The 18,046-nt window shown below is 46.2% G+C and overlaps 4 non-coding genes across 4 annotated transcripts; 2 read left to right on the top strand and 2 right to left on the bottom strand.

The window, feature by feature from the left end:
- Window positions 1-2,538: 2,538 nt before the first annotated feature.
- On the bottom strand, window positions 2,539-2,612 carry TRNAN-GUU (transfer RNA asparagine (anticodon GUU)). The gene has a single exon. It is a non-coding gene; the product is annotated as a tRNA-Asn (tRNA).
- A 1,932-nt stretch (window positions 2,613-4,544) lies between these two features.
- On the top strand, window positions 4,545-4,616 carry TRNAQ-CUG (transfer RNA glutamine (anticodon CUG)). The gene has a single exon. It is a non-coding gene; the product is annotated as a tRNA-Gln (tRNA).
- Window positions 4,617-10,110: 5,494 nt separating this feature from the next.
- LOC132594104 (U1 spliceosomal RNA) lies at window positions 10,111-10,274 on the bottom strand. The gene has a single exon (XR_009560243.1). It is a non-coding gene; the product is annotated as a U1 spliceosomal RNA (small nuclear RNA).
- A 4,650-nt stretch (window positions 10,275-14,924) lies between these two features.
- Window positions 14,925-15,088, top strand: LOC115850496 (U1 spliceosomal RNA). Its single transcript, XR_009560224.1, has one exon. It is a non-coding gene; the product is annotated as a U1 spliceosomal RNA (small nuclear RNA).
- Window positions 15,089-18,046: the final 2,958 nt, after the last annotated feature.

The raw sequence follows: 18,046 nt of genomic DNA, 5'->3' as shown, positions 1-18,046 counted from the left end.
TCCCAGTAATCAAGACCATTAATTTAATCTACAGCTAAATCTGTTATAGTTCCTTGTCACCAATTCAACAACAAAATTTTTCCTCATATACATACCACATTGAAAGCATAAGTAGTAATGCATTTTTCCCAGAAATTCTTAATTTTCTTATTTTATATTTACGTAACTGATTATTATTATTCTGAAATTAATTGGGAAATTAATTTTTAATTAATTTAAATTTTTAGAGGCCAAATTTGTCTATTCTATCCTAAGGAATAGAAAGTATATTGTTTTGTTTCTGAGAAAATATATTTAAAGGGGAAAAAATTCATCAAACTAGTGCGCATTATTTAAGGTGAAAGCAGAGGCAACGATATGCATTAACAGCAACTAACAGTGAGGGAAACAAAATGAAATAAGTAAGCCACATTAGGTCCTTGAAGGAAGCTCATTAGTGAAAATCGGAGTGCTTCTGTGATATGCTTTTGAGTCTCCAGGGTATGTATCTGTGCATGACGTCAGTGCTCCTCATCCATCTGTATTAAGGACTGAACTGGCTTACAGTTCTGGAAACTTTAACTCTTGACTTGTAGGGTTGTCACAGGTGCTCATGTTGCTGGCTTTGTTGCTTGTTTTTAATGATATAAATGTCTTTCCTCAGCTTTCTGTAGTCTGATTTAAGTAATCCCTAAAGGACATTTGTTTGAATTTTTTCAGTTATTTAGAAACTTGAGTATACCAATGAAAGAAAGCTGCGTATTCCATGCTAAAAATTCAATATTCTTCCTGTATTAATCCCCTTATTACTGTGGAGCTCCTTTTGAGGGAACCATTGCATATTAAGATCATCCTTATTGTAGCTACTACACTTTTGCAGTTATTGACAAGGATTGCCTTGGCCCACGCGGTTTTTACCAAATAGAGGAAAGACAAGAGGTGGACAGCTTCTCACTGCTGTGGTGTCACATACCAGGAAATACCAGAATCCTCAGGACAAGCATCAGACAAGAAAGACTCATGGTCCAGATTAGCTGTCACCTTCTACCTAACAGGGAATAGATCCTGTAAACCACCACCCAACAGGGATTATCCCCAGAAGTTCACTTCCTAGAATTAAAACCAGAATCCCGCACTGAGAGGAGAAATTAGTGATGCACAAATGAGACGGAGAGAGAGAGAGAGAAAATCCTTGTTCAGTAACCACACAGTATGAAAAAGCCAAAATGCTCAATTTCTGCACATGAGATTTAACAGAACAGAGCAAACATGAGCTAATAACTCTAAGGGTCCAGGTCTGAAGCAGGAACCTGTGGGGGGGGGGCAGGATTCTGTTGGCTCCCACGATGTGTCTTAAATGGGCTAACTTTTATAGTCACAGCCAAAAAACACAGAAACAAAGAAACAAACAAAAAACTGACAAGGAATAACACAGAAACACTTATTCACATGCTAATTCCCCTTTTTATACGAGGAAGGACAGGCATTAGATTGTTTTCATCAAATTAAAAGTATAAGCAAAATTTATAAATAAAAGAGAAAAGGGGAGAAGGAAAAAACCTCTGGGATCAGTGAGATTCTTCTCTTTGGATAAGTTGCTTGGCAGGACGTTATCAAAGAGGTCATTCTGGGTAGTCTTCTCTGGACCCTGTTGACTAGGTCAGCAGAGAAAACAATTACAGTTCTTGGAGGATTTTAAAAATATTGAATGTTGAGCTTTCGAGCGTATGCAATAGAATATCTCTGTGTAATGCCCACAATGTCCCTCTGTTGTCCTTCCCCTTAGTTATGTCGGGAGGGCACTGCTCCCTTTATTAGTTAGACTATCTTAGAGAGATGTATACAAAGATTGCTGTGTTGGCAAGTAAATGAAGAAAGGGACATTGAAAGACTGGAAAATAAAATGGAATATGATTCAGTCCCACTTCTGTGGAAGGAAAATTTGAAGCATTTACCAACATTAGAAGCATACAAACACTAAAGGTAGCACTTGCACTTCCAGTTCTCTAAGCTATGGAAACACCTGCACGGGTGCTCAGAGGTGTGTGTACAATAATGATGGTTGCAGCATATTCGTCATCGTGAAACCATGAAACCAAGTAATACACAACCATGGAAGAAAGGCCTTTATCAGAAACAATGCAGAGGAGAATTATGATGATGAGCTCACTTATAACATCATTCACAGAACAAGTACTAACGTTCAGAGATGAAAAATTTGAGGCACATAACATATAACTTTCTTGTCCAAGTCTATAGACTTGGCAGAATAAAGACTTTATCCCACCAGACCGTGGCTTCCTTGATCTCTTTCAGGAGGTCGTGAGTTAGGCAAGTATGGAGTCCAGTAGAGACGACAGACAATAGAGCTGGGAAGTCGGGGTGGCCCAAGACTGGCAGCAGTGGTGAGGTGGACAGGACCCCGAACACAGTTCGGTAAACTTTGTGGAAGCAGATGTACAGGTAATAATCAGCATGGAACACCTGGAATGGTATTCAGCACCGAAAACCCTGAATGGGTTCTGGGGAAAAAGAAAAAAGAAAAGAAAACTCTCCCACCGTCCCTGGGTGGGCTCGAACCACCAACCTTTCGGTTAACAGCCGAACGCGCTAACCGATTGCGCCACAGAGACAACAGCACATGCCTTTTCTGGACTCTCTTTGCAGTAGACACTTACTAATTCCCAGGATGTGCCGCCTGTCCCGCAGGAGAACGGTGCCCGTTCGAAAGCCTCGGAAAAACGGAAAGTTTAGAGCGATGAATGATGTTCTTTATCCTGTTTGAAACTGGTGCCTCAGGTGCCTTATCCGAAACTAAAAGGGCAGCAGAATGGCCTGACCCCGCCTTGCCCCTCACTCGCCTCAGATGCCAGCGCCCCCGGAGACACCCGGAGCCCGGGCCGGGACCCTCCGCGCCTGAACCGAATTGGGGTCCAAGGATAGCTGAACTCCCGGTGGGCATCCATGACGGCTCTTCCGGTTTCCTCGCCGACACCCAATGAATGTGACTTTGCCCACCCTTCCGAGAGGCCTCCGGGGGCCCGTGTGGTGTTTTGGTTTCCGGTGTCCGTCACGCGATTTCCACAACGGCAGCAGTCGCCGTGATGGTCGCCCCTGCGTCCCCACGCCCAGAACAGGGTCTGGCACTCAGCAGGACGCTCCGGGTTTCCCGGCCATTCTGTGATCCCTCAACGTCCTTTCCACGGATTTCTTTTCTTCCTGTATCAGCCAGAGACCCCTTGTGGTCCTTGCACTCATAAACCTTGACTGACCTTGAAGTTCTCCTGGAGGAGCGCTTTGTGTTGTTTGTTGCCGCCCAGCTTCTTGATTTTCCAGAAGGAAGTTTCATCTTCTCCTCAGCCCGGTGCTGTGAACTTCCTCCTGGTAACAAGGGCCTCCTTCCTCCTTGAGTCAACTCTTGTCCAGTCCCTGGGACGTCTCCCAGCAACACTGGGCATCTTACTGACTCTGTTTTTTGGCCGACGGCTCTTTTCTTTTAATGCGAATTTTTCTGTTCTGTGTATTGGATAAGGGGAGGAATGGCTTTGGGAGAAAATGAAGAAGTAAAGGGGAAATGAAATAACGCAGATTATTATTTTGAGACATAGTGTGGACTTATACCTATTACACATGTGAATATTTAGTGTGGTGGTATTTTGTGTACATAAATACTGTATACACTGTCAGACAACTCGGATGCACGTGCTCTATGACCCAGCAATGAGTGCTCTTGGGTACCTGGGTATGTGTACACTTCTTTTAAGCCGTGCAACTTCTGGGTCATGATATATTAAGAAATTGGAATGAAACTGACTTGCCCACGCTGTGAGGAAAGAGTCTGTGACTGCCGAAGTGTCATAGCGCTGCCTTGTGGCCTCCACAGCATGTCGTTGATTTTGAGTCACCCCTGGTGAGTATGGCCTGGTTTGTCTCAGTGTTTGGTGTAAACGTTAATTTTTACTTGCGCGGTAAATCTAACAAATCTACAGTGGTAAGAAAAACTTAGCCCCCCTTCATCAGAAGTGTATGAAGAAGAAAAGGAGAGGTCTCCTGCCTCCCATGCCCATTCCACTGCGGACACACTTTATATATTACACGTAGGAGGTGGTGGCAGCTTTGGAGTGTCATCGGTGCTGTGTAGCCAAGGGACCCAGGAAGTCCCAAGTCCTGCCCTGACAATCGTCTGCCCTCTCTGGGCAATGGGAAAAGTGTGAAGGCGAAGAAAAGTAACACTATTATCTGCAGAAATTTTACCTCAGGATGGGACACTCTGGCAAACTGAGGCAGAATATGTGGTTTATGATGGAGACTTTCAGGGGCTCTTCCCTGGCCCGAAGCCCAAAGTGGATTTTACCTCGTTTTCTGAGGTGCAAGTGAACTGAGAGAAGTCAATCAAAGGAGAGGAGCAGAGAGAAAGCAAGACGGAGGACCACCCACGCGGGTCAACTGTATTCAAGTCTTGTCGGGACCGTAGAAGAAATGCCCTGGGATTATCGCTGGGACGCGTGGAGGCTAAATAAGTACTTCCCCATCTCTGGCGGCATAGAGCGAGCACGTTTCGAGCAGGTTCCATGGTGTAATGGTGAGCACTCTGGACTCTGAATCCAGCGATCCGAGTTCAAATCTCGGTGGGACCTTTCTGCTTAGTTAGAAGAAGGACTTTTTTACTCCTCAGATGGGACGTGCTTTCCCGCTCCCGCGTCCCGGAGAGGCGCGGTCCGCGCGGTCCACGCGGACGTGGAGGGCAGGTGAGGGGACGAGCCCGCGGCGTCCCCGCTGGACCCTGGCGACTCTGCCCGTCGCTGGCCACCGGAGGCCCCGGCCCCGCCGCCCAGGGGCGCAGCGACCGAGCCGGTGGCACCCCCTCGTCGGGTCACCCTGGGTCTCGGGGGCAAAAGGCAGAGGCTGCGCCCACTGACTCCTGCCCCGCGAGAGGGGTTCGCACCGCACGTCCTGTAACTAACTGCGCGCTGGTCCCTGTGAGTAAAGGGTCGCGGTGCGGGGCTGTGACGTCGCTGAGCAGCCAGGGTGACAGCGTCTTAGCTTTCGGGTCGAGGGTTCCAGACCTGGATGGGAAGTACTGTATTGTATTCAGGTGCCCTATTTATTATTCCGAATATCAATGGATCCTATCCCAGTTTATACCCATTTTATTCAGAACTGCTCGCTCCTAAGTCTCCGTTGGACACGAAAAGCCGCTGTTAGGCTAAGATTTGAACCTTCACTCCAGGAAACCTCGTCCTTTCTTTCCAAGCTCAGCCAGAAAGGGGAGCCCCGGCCGCGGATTCCGGCGTCTGAGGAGACCCCAAGTCCCTGACCCACGGCCGCCCGGCCCGGCTCCTCCGGGGCCAAAGGTGAGACGAGCCGGGGCCGCTCCGAGTCCGGGACCGGCCGGCGCCCCTTCGTCCTGCCGCGACTCTGCTCCACCGAGAAGACGCCCCAGGACGTGACCGGATGGAAACACTTTTGTCCTCTACTGCTCGGTAGAAACGTATGGATGAGGCTTGTGATGGACTTGAATAGCTAATTAAAACGTTCTCTTCCAGGTGCTAAGGAGCATCTCTCTGAGTTTGAGATTTTGGAACTTTCAGAGGTTACGAAGGACCGAACGACACAGCTGTCTTTGGAGGACTTGACGAGAAAGGTGTGAGGCCGGCGAAAAGATCCGAGGAAGGGCAAGAGCAGGAAAGAGGAGAGAATGACACAGAAGGGAGAAAGGGGCTGGAAGGGAGAGGAGCTGGGCGGGCACTGCAGCGGGGGCAGTCGCTGGGTTTGGGCGACCACAGCTCCTCACTCTGGAGCGCTCCCACCCTTTACCGACCTGCCCGAGAGCCCGGTTCCACCCCAAATCGCCAAGCTGCTTGCCTGGCATTTGTTCTTGCAAAGTTTCCTTCGCCGTTGGGTTTGGAGGGGTGAGGTGGGCTGTGTTGGTGTGCAAGCCAGTGGAAGTCCTGGCGGCTGCCTTGGAGACGACTGGCGGGTAGGGAAACACACAAACTCCACTCTTCCCTTTGCAGGCCGGTCTGCAGGGCCTGGGGTGGGAAACTGGAAAATCAGAGTCTCAATATTTATTTAGAGATAAGGAGATAAATAGCCAAACAGTAGGTCATGTGAGTTGAAAGTGGTTATCCCTGGAAAAAAAGAAATGTGGGATGGGATCAGGGGACTACTGTTTCCCATAACAAGTTTTGGGGCATATGTAACTTTGTACCACATGTATGATATTTTTAAAGTTCATTGCTTGTATTTTGAATATAAATTTTTATGTAGTCATATGTATCACTCTTTTAAAATTCTGGGTCTTGTGTCATGTGTAGAAATGTTTTCCACTGTAAAATCATGATTTTTATTTTTTTTACATTGGGGCATTCTTGAAGCAAGGAATTGGACCATTATTCCCCTTTTGATGAGCTGATCACATGAGCTAATATACTTGCAGATCCTCCCAGCCCAGGAGGTTACTGCTGGTCAGAGAGGATTGCTTTACTCTCTCTAGGAGGGTCCACAGCCACTCAAAAGTATCAGTAACTTAAATAAAATCCCACCGAGTCTTTATGCAGTGCTGTGCCCAAAACACAAGAGCTTACACTCAATGATTACATGTTAGTGCCGTGTGCCCAGGCATAGTCTACAAGTTTTACATGGGTTTACTCATTTGATCCTTTCAACAGGCCTATATCATATCATCGTCCTCACTTCCCACATGAGAAAACTGAGGCGTGGAAAGGTTAAGTAACTTGTCTCATCGCTCAGTCAGTGAGCGGCATTTGAAAGCAGGAATCTGAACGGAAGCCCGCCTGGCTCCACAAGATACGCTCCCAATCAAAGAGGAACAAAAATGGTAAAGATGCTTGACAAGAAATTTAAGTCTGTATATTTCTTTTGAAAAAAACACTAAGGAGGAGTCACGTAACGGGCATAAAACTGTCCTAAATATCCTCATGACCCACCTGCCTCCCAAACATCCTTCTTATCCCAACAGCTGCTCCCCGCACATCTCCAACTTAAACACAATTCCTGCCAGAACTAGGTTTTTCCTTCCCTTTATCTTTTCCTCTCACCTACGCCATACTTCTTCCACAGCTATTCTGTTCCTTCACTTCCAGGTCATTCATTTTCTTTAAATTTAAAAATGTTAAATATATATATATAAAGAAGTAAATAAGCAGCCATCCATAGTCCCACCTCCTGGAATTAACTGCTGGTAACATCTTTACGTATTTTTCTTCGATTCTATTTTTAAGTTACTCTAATTTTTGCAAAAATTATATATGCTTATTATGTAAAATTCAAATGATGCAGAAAATGCAAATATGTAAAATTTTGAAACATCTGAAATTCAAAAATAACCTCTGTTAAGGTAGTTAAATATTGATGGAGTCATTTTGGTATATCTATATCTATATTTGTTTTTATAAAATTGAGCTCTTATAGATTCTAGTTTTATTTTAAAGTATGCAATTTAATAGTGCATAAAGTTAATGGAAGAAAAAGATACAAAAATGAAGAAATTGCTGAAATTTCAATCAAATTGTTTACCACAAGAGAGAGACTTTTCTAAAAGAACCCTCTAAGGCTAATAATAATAATGATAATAATTAAGACATTAAAATTTGGAATGATTCTTATTACTTTTTAAAATCAAATTTCTCGAGTTGTAATTTGAAAATAATACAATGCATCCATTTCAAGTTTGATGACTTTTGACAGATGAATGTACCCACGTAACCACTACCCTGTTCAAGAAGGAAGAACATTTCCAGTACTCCAAAATGTCCTCTGCCGTCGATCCCCCTACCACTTCCTGTCCCAGGAAATCAGTGATCTAGTTCCTGTCACTATGGATTAGTTTTGCCTGTTCTAGAAATTCACATAAAGGGAACCACAGACTATGTACTCTTTTCATCACTCAGCATGATGTTTTCGGGAGTAATGCATATTGGGGCCCTGTATCAGGAATCTGTTTCATTTCATCAAAGAGTAGTTAGTATTCCTTTGAATGAATATATCACAATTATATCCGTTCACCTCGTGCTGGACATTTGCATTGATGAACAAAGTTGCTATAAACAAGTCCCGTTTGTGGGCATATGTTTCATAAATTCCATATAAAATCTTTTCTTCTTTAATACGAATTTATTTTGTGAACGGATGTTACATCCGCAAATACAAAATGTATTCAAATGTTACAAAAACCTGAAGTACAGGCTTATCTTTGATTGTTTCCTATCAGGACATACTTAATATAAGCCACACACTATGCTAGGTGTGTTATTAGATTATCTCATTTAATCTACACAAGTTCACGAAGTACGTAATATTATTTTCATATGACGCTTGCAAAATCGGCCTAGCAAATCGGAGTTGGCCCAAGCTCCAACAGAAGGCACCAGGACTGAAAAGGAGCCCTCCCCCGGAGCACCCCCCCCCCGCGAGGTTGGGCTCCTAACCCCAGAGGCAACCCAATGTCTTCGTAATAACCTCGCTATGTCTGATAGGCCTGGAAACCAATATCCAAGCAGTTCCTAGTCCCGGTATTTATTGTTCGGCTTCTTTTGGTCAGAAACTCCTCGATCCGGGATCCAGAGCATAATACTGTGGACAACCTTGAGACTAAGGAAATCTGTTAAAAACTCTAAAAACCCGTTCTCTCATCAGTAGGGCATTGAAAGTTAACTTTCGTCTTGGTTCAGCTATTTTATATTTGAGCAGGGAAAACGCCCGCTGCTGGGGAGAAGAGCACTTTTGTTTTTTACTTTCACTTCCAATGATCTACATACTCGACCTGGGTCCTGTGCTTTTCAGTTAGTTTTCTTTGGACCTACTTTTCTTTAGACCTACCCTTAAGTATCACCCCTTCCCCCACCTCCATCTCCATCTCCACTCGCCCATCTTCACTCCCCCTCTCCCTGACAGCACCCCCACGGGTCGCAGAGGCTTCCGGAGCTGAGCGGATCTAGGAGTGCCGTCCCCGAGGTAGCCACGCGGGGGCGACAGTCTTTTCGTCCATGGTCCTACCTTGACTGTTTGGCCCAGCAGATTCTGTTTGCCAGGACTTCGTGGATCAGCAGTGACGGTGAAGCAAGGGAATACCACATCCTGGGAAAGGAGTTTGTGAAAAGCCCACAACTGCCAACGCTGGGCCTGGGGTTTTTTCCTAAACTGTAGTTCAATAGGGAAAAAACTAAAACTACTCCTTAGTAAATGAAAAAAATGTTATGTACAACTCCTGCGGCTACTTAACGAAAACGGATGTGAAGGTAATTTCTTAACTTGCCAGGCCAGTGAAGCAGGTCTCGTGCAAACTGAAGACTGAAAGAGAACTGCTGTTTTTTGTCTATGCAAGTAAGTAGTGAGAGAAGGACTGAAAAGAAAGGCTAAAGGAAGGAAAAGGAACAGGACTGAGAAATACGAAGACACTGCTTGAGACGGAAAAAAGGAATGAGTAGGCGGGTACCTACCGAAATCCCCAGCCATGATTGCAAACGATGCAGCTGATCACTTCAGAATATTAGCTCAGAATTACAAAAGCATGGAACCGGTCAGAAGCGCATCTATCTGCTCTTTGGCTTCTCACCACACAAACCGGTAAAAAACCGGTTACGCGGCACCCGGTTATTTTCTTCGGGTCCGTTCGCGGAGCTAACGCTGACCTCCCAGTGTAGACCTAAGCTTTAACCACAGTTGCGTTTCACGTCGTTTACACACAAAAAGCGTTCCGCGTACCGCAAAGCACAGGCGTGGTTTCCTACGACAGCCCAAATTTCCGTCGCTCAGCGGTGGAAAACTCAGTACACCACATACAGGCGAGTCGCGCGGGCGCCGCCATTTTCAGCGCAGTAACGCTGGGATCGTATCCCGGTAGTAACAACCGCAACCCTCCCGAGACCAAATCGCGTCTTTAGTAACTCAGCTGCGGACACTTTACAGAACGTACTGCTAACATCTAAACCCAAGCGCTGATCTGCAGCCGGGTCGCACTCACGCGGTTCAGCACGTAACCAAACACCATAACTGACCACACACACAAGTACGTCACAGCACCTCCCCAGCAACAACAATCTATAAACCACGGAACTCGCTGCACCCCGCAAACAATTCCACAACTCTGTTTTTATACCTCATAAATATCAGGGGAAAGCGCGAACGCAGTCCCCCACTATCACAAATTTTGCAGTCGAGTTTCCCACATTTGGGGAAATCGCAGGGGTCAGCAAATCCGAAGTGCAATAGATAAGCCTCACCCTGGGAAAACCACCTTCGTGATCATGGTATCTCCTCTGCCAGGTAAGTATGAACTGAGGTCCCTTCGGCCCTGACACACCCTCAGACGCCTTATACTGTACATACACGGTCACTTTCCTCCCCGCAGCCCCGAGCCTTCCTGCCCCTTCCAGACAGCTGATCCATGCACTTGCAACCAACAGCCCTCGATTCGCTCCCATACCACGGGAGATCATGTGTCTTTCACCACCAGATCACGAACCAGCAGACCCTGCGCTGAGATATCTACATACGACACGCCCCATCCGTCAAGCCAACGGGAATTACCGCTCCCATCCAGCCCACGCCCCGCCCTACTCCGCGCCTCCCTCCTCCCACGCCGTCCAGCCAAGCCTACCAGAGGGCGGGCGCCCTCTGGGGGAAGTGACGTCGACCGCTCGCTCTTTTCCTCCCACCCGCCCCCACCCGCCCCCACCCGCCCCCACCCGTTGGGGCCGTGCGCGCGTGGCTGGCTGCTTAATCTCTGTCCTGCCGAGCACCTGTCTGGCGGCCTGCTGAAGCCTGAGCACCTTTTGGGAACTGTAACGGCTTTCAATGCGCAGAATAGAGAACATTCAGGAGTCCAGGGGAAACCGGTTCCTTTCAAATCCAGTTGTCTTTGTGATGTACTATTGTGTGTACGTCTAGTAAAACGCATTAACCATTATGACTGGCGGTGAACTCTATTCCATTCTTGAAAGTTCAATTTCGTTCATCGGAAATTTCATTCCTTTTATTCCCCGTCTTCAGGTGTTGTTTTGACTCTGTCCTTGAACAGATTTGAACACCTATCTGCTACCCTCTGACTTCGGAGTCAAATACCTTCTTTAACACAGGTTCATTTGTTAATTATTTTAGGTCTAAGTAAAAAGAGAGTCTTTCATTTTGAAATGTCACTTTTCCATAAATTATTGTTTTTCATGTGTGCAGAGAGCATGGCCTAGGGGTCATTAACTTACTGAGCTCACTGGGCGGGATGTGGCTCTCATGCCAGGATTATTTTATTGTTTTGGGGCATATCTCATGCTCTGTTGCATATCTCATGGTTTTGTTGCTAAGCAGGCCTGCTTGGTTTTGTGGTTGAGCAAACCCGCTTTCTTGAGTGATCATTAACTTTCGGGGGTCTCCCATACTTTTTTCTTTACCAACAAACCCCTGGTGGGATTAACTATTTAATTACCTACTTTGTCCCTTTACTCTGTCCCTATCACTATCATATAAGTTAGTTTCAAGTTACCAAAATTTGGAGAGACTATTTAATAGCCTTTCTTTCTTTTTTAAAAAAATTTTATTTATTTTTGGCTGTGTTGGGTCTTTGTTGTTGTATGCGGGCTTTCTCTAGCTGTGGACAGCGGGGGCTACTCTTCATTGCAGTGCGCGGACTTCTGATTATGGTGGCAAGGGCTCTCGGTTTGCGGGCTTCAGTAGTTGCAGCACTGGGCTCCGTAGTTGTGGCGCATGGGCTCTGTAATTGTGGTGCGCGGGCTCCAGAACGCGTGGGCTCTGTAATTTGTGGCACATGAGCTCTTTCACTGAGGCGCACGAGCTCGGTAGTTGTCGTGTGCAGGCTTAGTTGCCCCATGGCATGTGGGATCCCCTACCAGGCATGAAACCCACATCCCCTGCATTGGAAGGAGGATTCTTTACCACTGGACCACCAGAGAAGTCCCAGATCTGTATTTATTTTTGAAATCTTTTTTTTCACCTTAGGTCAAGGAATAATTGTATCATAGCAACCTACGATTGATTCTATCTGACCAGGTGTTTTAAAACTTTTTGAGATTTTTGACAGACTTCCCAAGTATCAAATTCTAACTAAAGTTCTTTTGACCTCCAGCTAACTTTGGGGTGCTTCAAAGGGCACCTGGAACATCCCAAAGAGAGATCCTAAACATACTGGGTTCATTTGATATGTTAAATTACATGGGAAACATTGTCCAAACTCGCTGTTGCCTGTGTCAGCTGGAATCATCAGGCTCTCCCCAATCTTATTGCAGCTGCCAAACAGATAGGAGAAAGGGTTTTGGGTTCTTTTGCTGTCTAGTCTCTCACCTTACTCTATGTCCAAAAAATCCCCTGTGGGAATACTCCCACCTCTAGGCCTTCGGGTCCTGACCCCTCCATGACATTTTCCATTGCACCCAACTCCAATTCCTGTAGGAGTTCCTTTTTGCACCTCTAGGACCCTCTTCACTCCAGGCCTTGGCAGCCCATACCTTTACAGACTACCTATTGGGCTCGCCACTTCCAAGCAGCCCACATCCTAGGCTTTATAAATGCTCAATCTCAAGGAATACACCCCAACATAGGGAAACTTGTTATAGGACATAAGCTTTATAGACAACAGATCCTCCTCAAGGAGAGTCCTGGCAATGCACTGGCACTGGTTCAAACGTCCCCTATCGGGGACCCCTCACGCAAGGGACTGGGTCGACCTGAGAATTCTGGTTAGGAATTGATGGGAGAGTAGACGACGCTCAAAATCCCATTAGGTAAGAAGTGTATTCAGAGGACACTCCGACCCGCTTTCAACAGAAGCCTCCTGGTAAAATGTCTCTGGGACGCCAGACTTCATTTCTAGGAGTGCTCTCAGTTGCAGGTTACTCAGCATGGGAGGGTCCTCTTCTAAGCCAGAAGAAATACCTCTGGAATGTATCCTTAAAAACTGGAAAATTTTTTAAATAGATGGGCTGAAAAGGAAAATACTTAAACTCTACCGTAACACGGCCTGGACTTTATATAAGTTGGGGGGGTGGGGGTGGGGATGGAGTTAAATGGCCTGAAAATTGGTCTCTAAATTACAATACCATCTTGCAATTGGATCTTTACTGTCGCAAGATGGGAAAATGGACTGAGATTCCATATATCCAAGCCTTCATAGTCCTTTACCAAAAGCCTGCTCTATGTGACTCCTGTAATCAAAAGCCTGGGGAATCAGAAAGCACTCCTGACATTTTAGATGATCCCCTTCTAAGCTTCCCCAGCTCCCGGGGGTGGGGGTGGGGCGCGGGGAGCCAAGTTTCCCCTGCTTCTCCGGAGGCACCTACTTCTCCAGATCCTCTGACCAATCCCAAACTCCACCTTCCTATGTCCCTTTATATCCGCTGTTACCCCAGGAGGGAGAGACTAGTCACTTCGGAGTAACTCATAGTGGAACTTCCTATCACCCAGGATCGGGAAAAGGATGCCCTCTTAGGGAAGTGGCAAATGGCAAAGGGACAATCGGAGTACATGTGCCCTTTTCTTTAACCGATTTAGCCCAATGCAAACAGAGAACGGGCCGATTTTCTGAACACCCTAGTAAGTTTGTTGAAGGGTTTCAGGCCCTAACTGTGGCCTTCGATTTAACTTGGAAGGATGTCCAAACAGTCCTATCAACTTTCTGTGCCCGTGAGGAAAAACAGAATTGGGCAGCAGCACAGGGGCACACTGACCAGCTTGCCAGGGACCAGCCTGAACATTTTGTTATGGGTGGAGACACAGTCCCAAATCAGAAGCCTTGTTGGAGTTATAATTCCCGGGAGGGAACAGAAGCCAGGAAACACATGATACAGTGTGTATTAGAAGGGATGAGAAAGTGTATCAAAAAGCCAGATAAGGGCTTCCCTGGTGGCGCAGTTGTTGAGAGTCCGCCTGCCGATGCAGGGGACACGGGTTCGTGCCCCAGTCCGGGAAGATCCCACATGCCGCGGAGCGCCTGGGCCCGTGAGCCATGGCCGCTGAGCCTGCGCATCCGGAACCTGTGCTCCGCAACGGGAGAGGCCACAACAGTGAGAGGCCCGCGTACCACAAAATACATAAATAAATAAATAATAATTAATAAAAATAATTTACAGAGAAAGGTAAAATTATGACTCGCGTAGTGATAACAAATGAACCTGTGTTAAAGAAGGTATTTGACTCCGAAGTCAGAGGGTAGCAGATAGGTGTTCAAATCTGTTCAAGGACAGAGTCAAAACAACACCTGAAGACGGGGAATAAAAGGAATGAAATTTCCGATGAACGAAATTGAACTTTCAAGAATGGAATAGAGTTCACCGCCAGTCATAATGGTTAATGCGTTTTACTAGACGTACACACAATAGTACATCACAAAGACAACTGGATTTGAAAGGAACCGGTTTCCCCTGGACTCCTGAATGTTCTCTATTCTGCGCATTGAAAGCCGTTACAGTTCCCAAAAGGTGCTCAGGCTTCAGCAGGCCGCCAGACAGGTGCTCGGCAGGACAGAGATTAAGCAGCCAGCCACGCGCGCACGGCCCCAACGGGTGGGGGCGGGTGGGGGCGGGTGGGGGCGGGTGGGAGGAAAAGAGCGAGCGGTCGACGTCACTTCCCCCAGAGGGCGCCCGCCCTCTGGTAGGCTTGGCTGGACGGCGTGGGAGGAGGGAGGCGCGGAGTAGGGCGGGGCGTGGGCTGGATGGGAGCGGTAATTCCCGTTGGCTTGACGGATGGGGCGTGTCGTATGTAGATATCTCAGCGCAGGGTCTGCTGGTTCGTGATCTGGTGGTGAAAGACACATGATCTCCCGTGGTATGGGAGCGAATCGAGGGCTGTTGGTTGCAAGTGCATGGATCAGCTGTCTGGAAGGGGCAGGAAGGCTCGGGGCTGCGGGGAGGAAAGTGACCGTGTATGTACAGTATAAGGCGTCTGAGGGTGTGTCAGGGCCGAAGGGACCTCAGTTCATACTTACCTGGCAGAGGAGATACCATGATCACGAAGGTGGTTTTCCCAGGGTGAGGCTTATCTATTGCACTTCGGATTTGCTGACCCCTGCGATTTCCCCAAATGTGGGAAACTCGACTGCAAAATTTGTGATAGTGGGGGACTGCGTTCGCGCTTTCCCCTGATATTTATGAGGTATAAAAACAGAGTTGTGGAATTGTTTGCGGGGTGCAGCGAGTTCCGTGGTTTATAGATTGTTGTTGCTGGGGAGGTGCTGTGACGTACTTGTGTGTGTGGTCAGTTATGGTGTTTGGTTACGTGCTGAACCGCGTGAGTGCGACCCGGCTGCAGATCAGCGCTTGGGTTTAGATGTTAGCAGTACGTTCTGTAAAGTGTCCGCAGCTGAGTTACTAAAGACGCGATTTGGTCTCGGGAGGGTTGCGGTTGTTACTACCGGGATACGATCCCAGCGTTACTGCGCTGAAAATGGCGGCGCCCGCGCGACTCGCCTGTATGTGGTGTACTGAGTTTTCCACCGCTGAGCGACGGAAATTTGGGCTGTCGTAGGAAACCACGCCTGTGCTTTGCGGTACGCGGAACGCTTTTTGTGTGTAAACGACGTGAAACGCAACTGTGGTTAAAGCTTAGGTCTACACTGGGAGGTCAGCGTTAGCTCCGCGAACGGACCCGAAGAAAATAACCGGGTGCCGCGTAACCGGTTTTTTACCGGTTTGTGTGGTGAGAAGCCAAAGAGCAGATAGATGCGCTTCTGACCGGTTCCATGCTTTTGTAATTCTGAGCTAATATTCTGAAGTGATCAGCTGCATCGTTTGCAATCATGGCTGGGGATTTCGGTAGGTACCCGCCTACTCATTCCTTTTTTCCGTCTCAAGCAGTGTCTTCGTATTTCTCAGTCCTGTTCCTTTTCCTTCCTTTAGCCTTTCTTTTCAGTCCTTCTCTCACTACTTACTTGCATAGACAAAAAACAGCAGTTCTCTTTCAGTCTTCAGTTTGCACGAGACCTGCTTCACTGGCCTGGCAAGTTAAGAAATTACCTTCACATCCGTTTTCGTTAAGTAGCCGCAGGAGTTGTACATAACATTTTTTTCATTTACTAAGGAGTAGTTTTAGTTTTTTCCCTATTGAACTACAGTTTAGGAAAAAACCCCAGGCCCAGCGTTGGCAGTTGTGGGCTTTTCACAAACTCCTTTCCCAGGATGTGGTATTCCCTTGCTTCACCGTCACTGCTGATCCACGAAGTCCTGGCAAACAGAATCTGCTGGGCCAAACAGTCAAGGTAGGACCATGGACGAAAAGACTGTCGCCCCCGCGTGGCTACCTCGGGGACGGCACTCCTAGATCCGCTCAGCTCCGGAAGCCTCTGCGACCCGTGGGGGTGCTGTCAGGGAGAGGGGGAGTGAAGATGGGCGAGTGGAGATGGAGATGGAGGTGGGGGAAGGGGTGATACTTAAGGGTAGGTCTAAAGAAAAGTAGGTCCAAAGAAAACTAACTGAAAAGCACAGGACCCAGGTCGAGTATGTAGATCATTGGAAGTGAAAGTAAAAAACAAAAGTGCTCTTCTCCCCAGCAGCGGGCGTTTTCCCTGCTCAAATATAAAATAGCTGAACCAAGACGAAAGTTAACTTTCAATGCCCTACTGATGAGAGAACGGGTTTTTAGAGTTTTTAACAGATTTCCTTAGTCTCAAGGTTGTCCACAGTATTATGCTCTGGATCCCGGATCGAGGAGTTTCTGACCAAAAGAAGCCGAACAATAAATACCGGGACTAGGAACTGCTTGGATATTGGTTTCCAGGCCTATCAGACATAGCGAGGTTATTACGAAGACATTGGGTTGCCTCTGGGGTTAGGAGCCCAACCTCGCGGGGGGGGGGTGCTCCGGGGGAGGGCTCCTTTTCAGTCCTGGTGCCTTCTGTTGGAGCTTGGGCCAACTCCGATTTGCTAGGCCGATTTTGCAAGCGTCATATGAAAATAATATTACGTACTTCGTGAACTTGTGTAGATTAAATGAGATAATCTAATAACACACCTAGCATAGTGTGTGGCTTATATTAAGTATGTCCTGATAGGAAACAATCAAAGATAAGCCTGTACTTCAGGTTTTTGTAACATTTGAATACATTTTGTATTTGCGGATGTAACATCCGTTCACAAAATAAATTCGTATTAAAGAAGAAAAGATTTTATATGGAATTTATGAAACATATGCCCACAAACGGGACTTGTTTATAGCAACTTTGTTCATCAATGCAAATGTCCAGCACGAGGTGAACGGATATAATTGTGATATATTCATTCAAAGGAATACTAACTACTCTTTGATGAAATGAAACAGATTCCTGATACAGGGCCCCAATATGCATTACTCCCGAAAACATCATGCTGAGTGATGAAAAGAGTACATAGTCTGTGGTTCCCTTTATGTGAATTTCTAGAACAGGCAAAACTAATCCATAGTGACAGGAACTAGATCACTGATTTCCTGGGACAGGAAGTGGTAGGGGGATCGACGGCAGAGGACATTTTGGAGTACTGGAAATGTTCTTCCTTCTTGAACAGGGTAGTGGTTACGTGGGTACATTCATCTGTCAAAAGTCATCAAACTTGAAATGGATGCATTGTATTATTTTCAAATTACAACTCGAGAAATTTGATTTTAAAAAGTAATAAGAATCATTCCAAATTTTAATGTCTTAATTATTATCATTATTATTATTAGCCTTAGAGGGTTCTTTTAGAAAAGTCTCTCTCTTGTGGTAAACAATTTGATTGAAATTTCAGCAATTTCTTCATTTTTGTATCTTTTTCTTCCATTAACTTTATGCACTATTAAATTGCATACTTTAAAATAAAACTAGAATCTATAAGAGCTCAATTTTATAAAAACAAATATAGATATAGATATACCAAAATGACTCCATCAATATTTAACTACCTTAACAGAGGTTATTTTTGAATTTCAGATGTTTCAAAATTTTACATATTTGCATTTTCTGCATCATTTGAATTTTACATAATAAGCATATATAATTTTTGCAAAAATTAGAGTAACTTAAAAATAGAATCGAAGAAAAATACGTAAAGATGTTACCAGCAGTTAATTCCAGGAGGTGGGACTATGG

This window comes from Globicephala melas, chromosome 1 (genome assembly GCF_963455315.2).
Source record: "Globicephala melas chromosome 1, mGloMel1.2, whole genome shotgun sequence".
Taxonomy (NCBI): domain Eukaryota; kingdom Metazoa; phylum Chordata; class Mammalia; order Artiodactyla; family Delphinidae; genus Globicephala; species Globicephala melas.
Note: the sequence above shows the minus strand (reverse complement) of the source record. Positions and strands in the feature narration are given on the sequence as shown.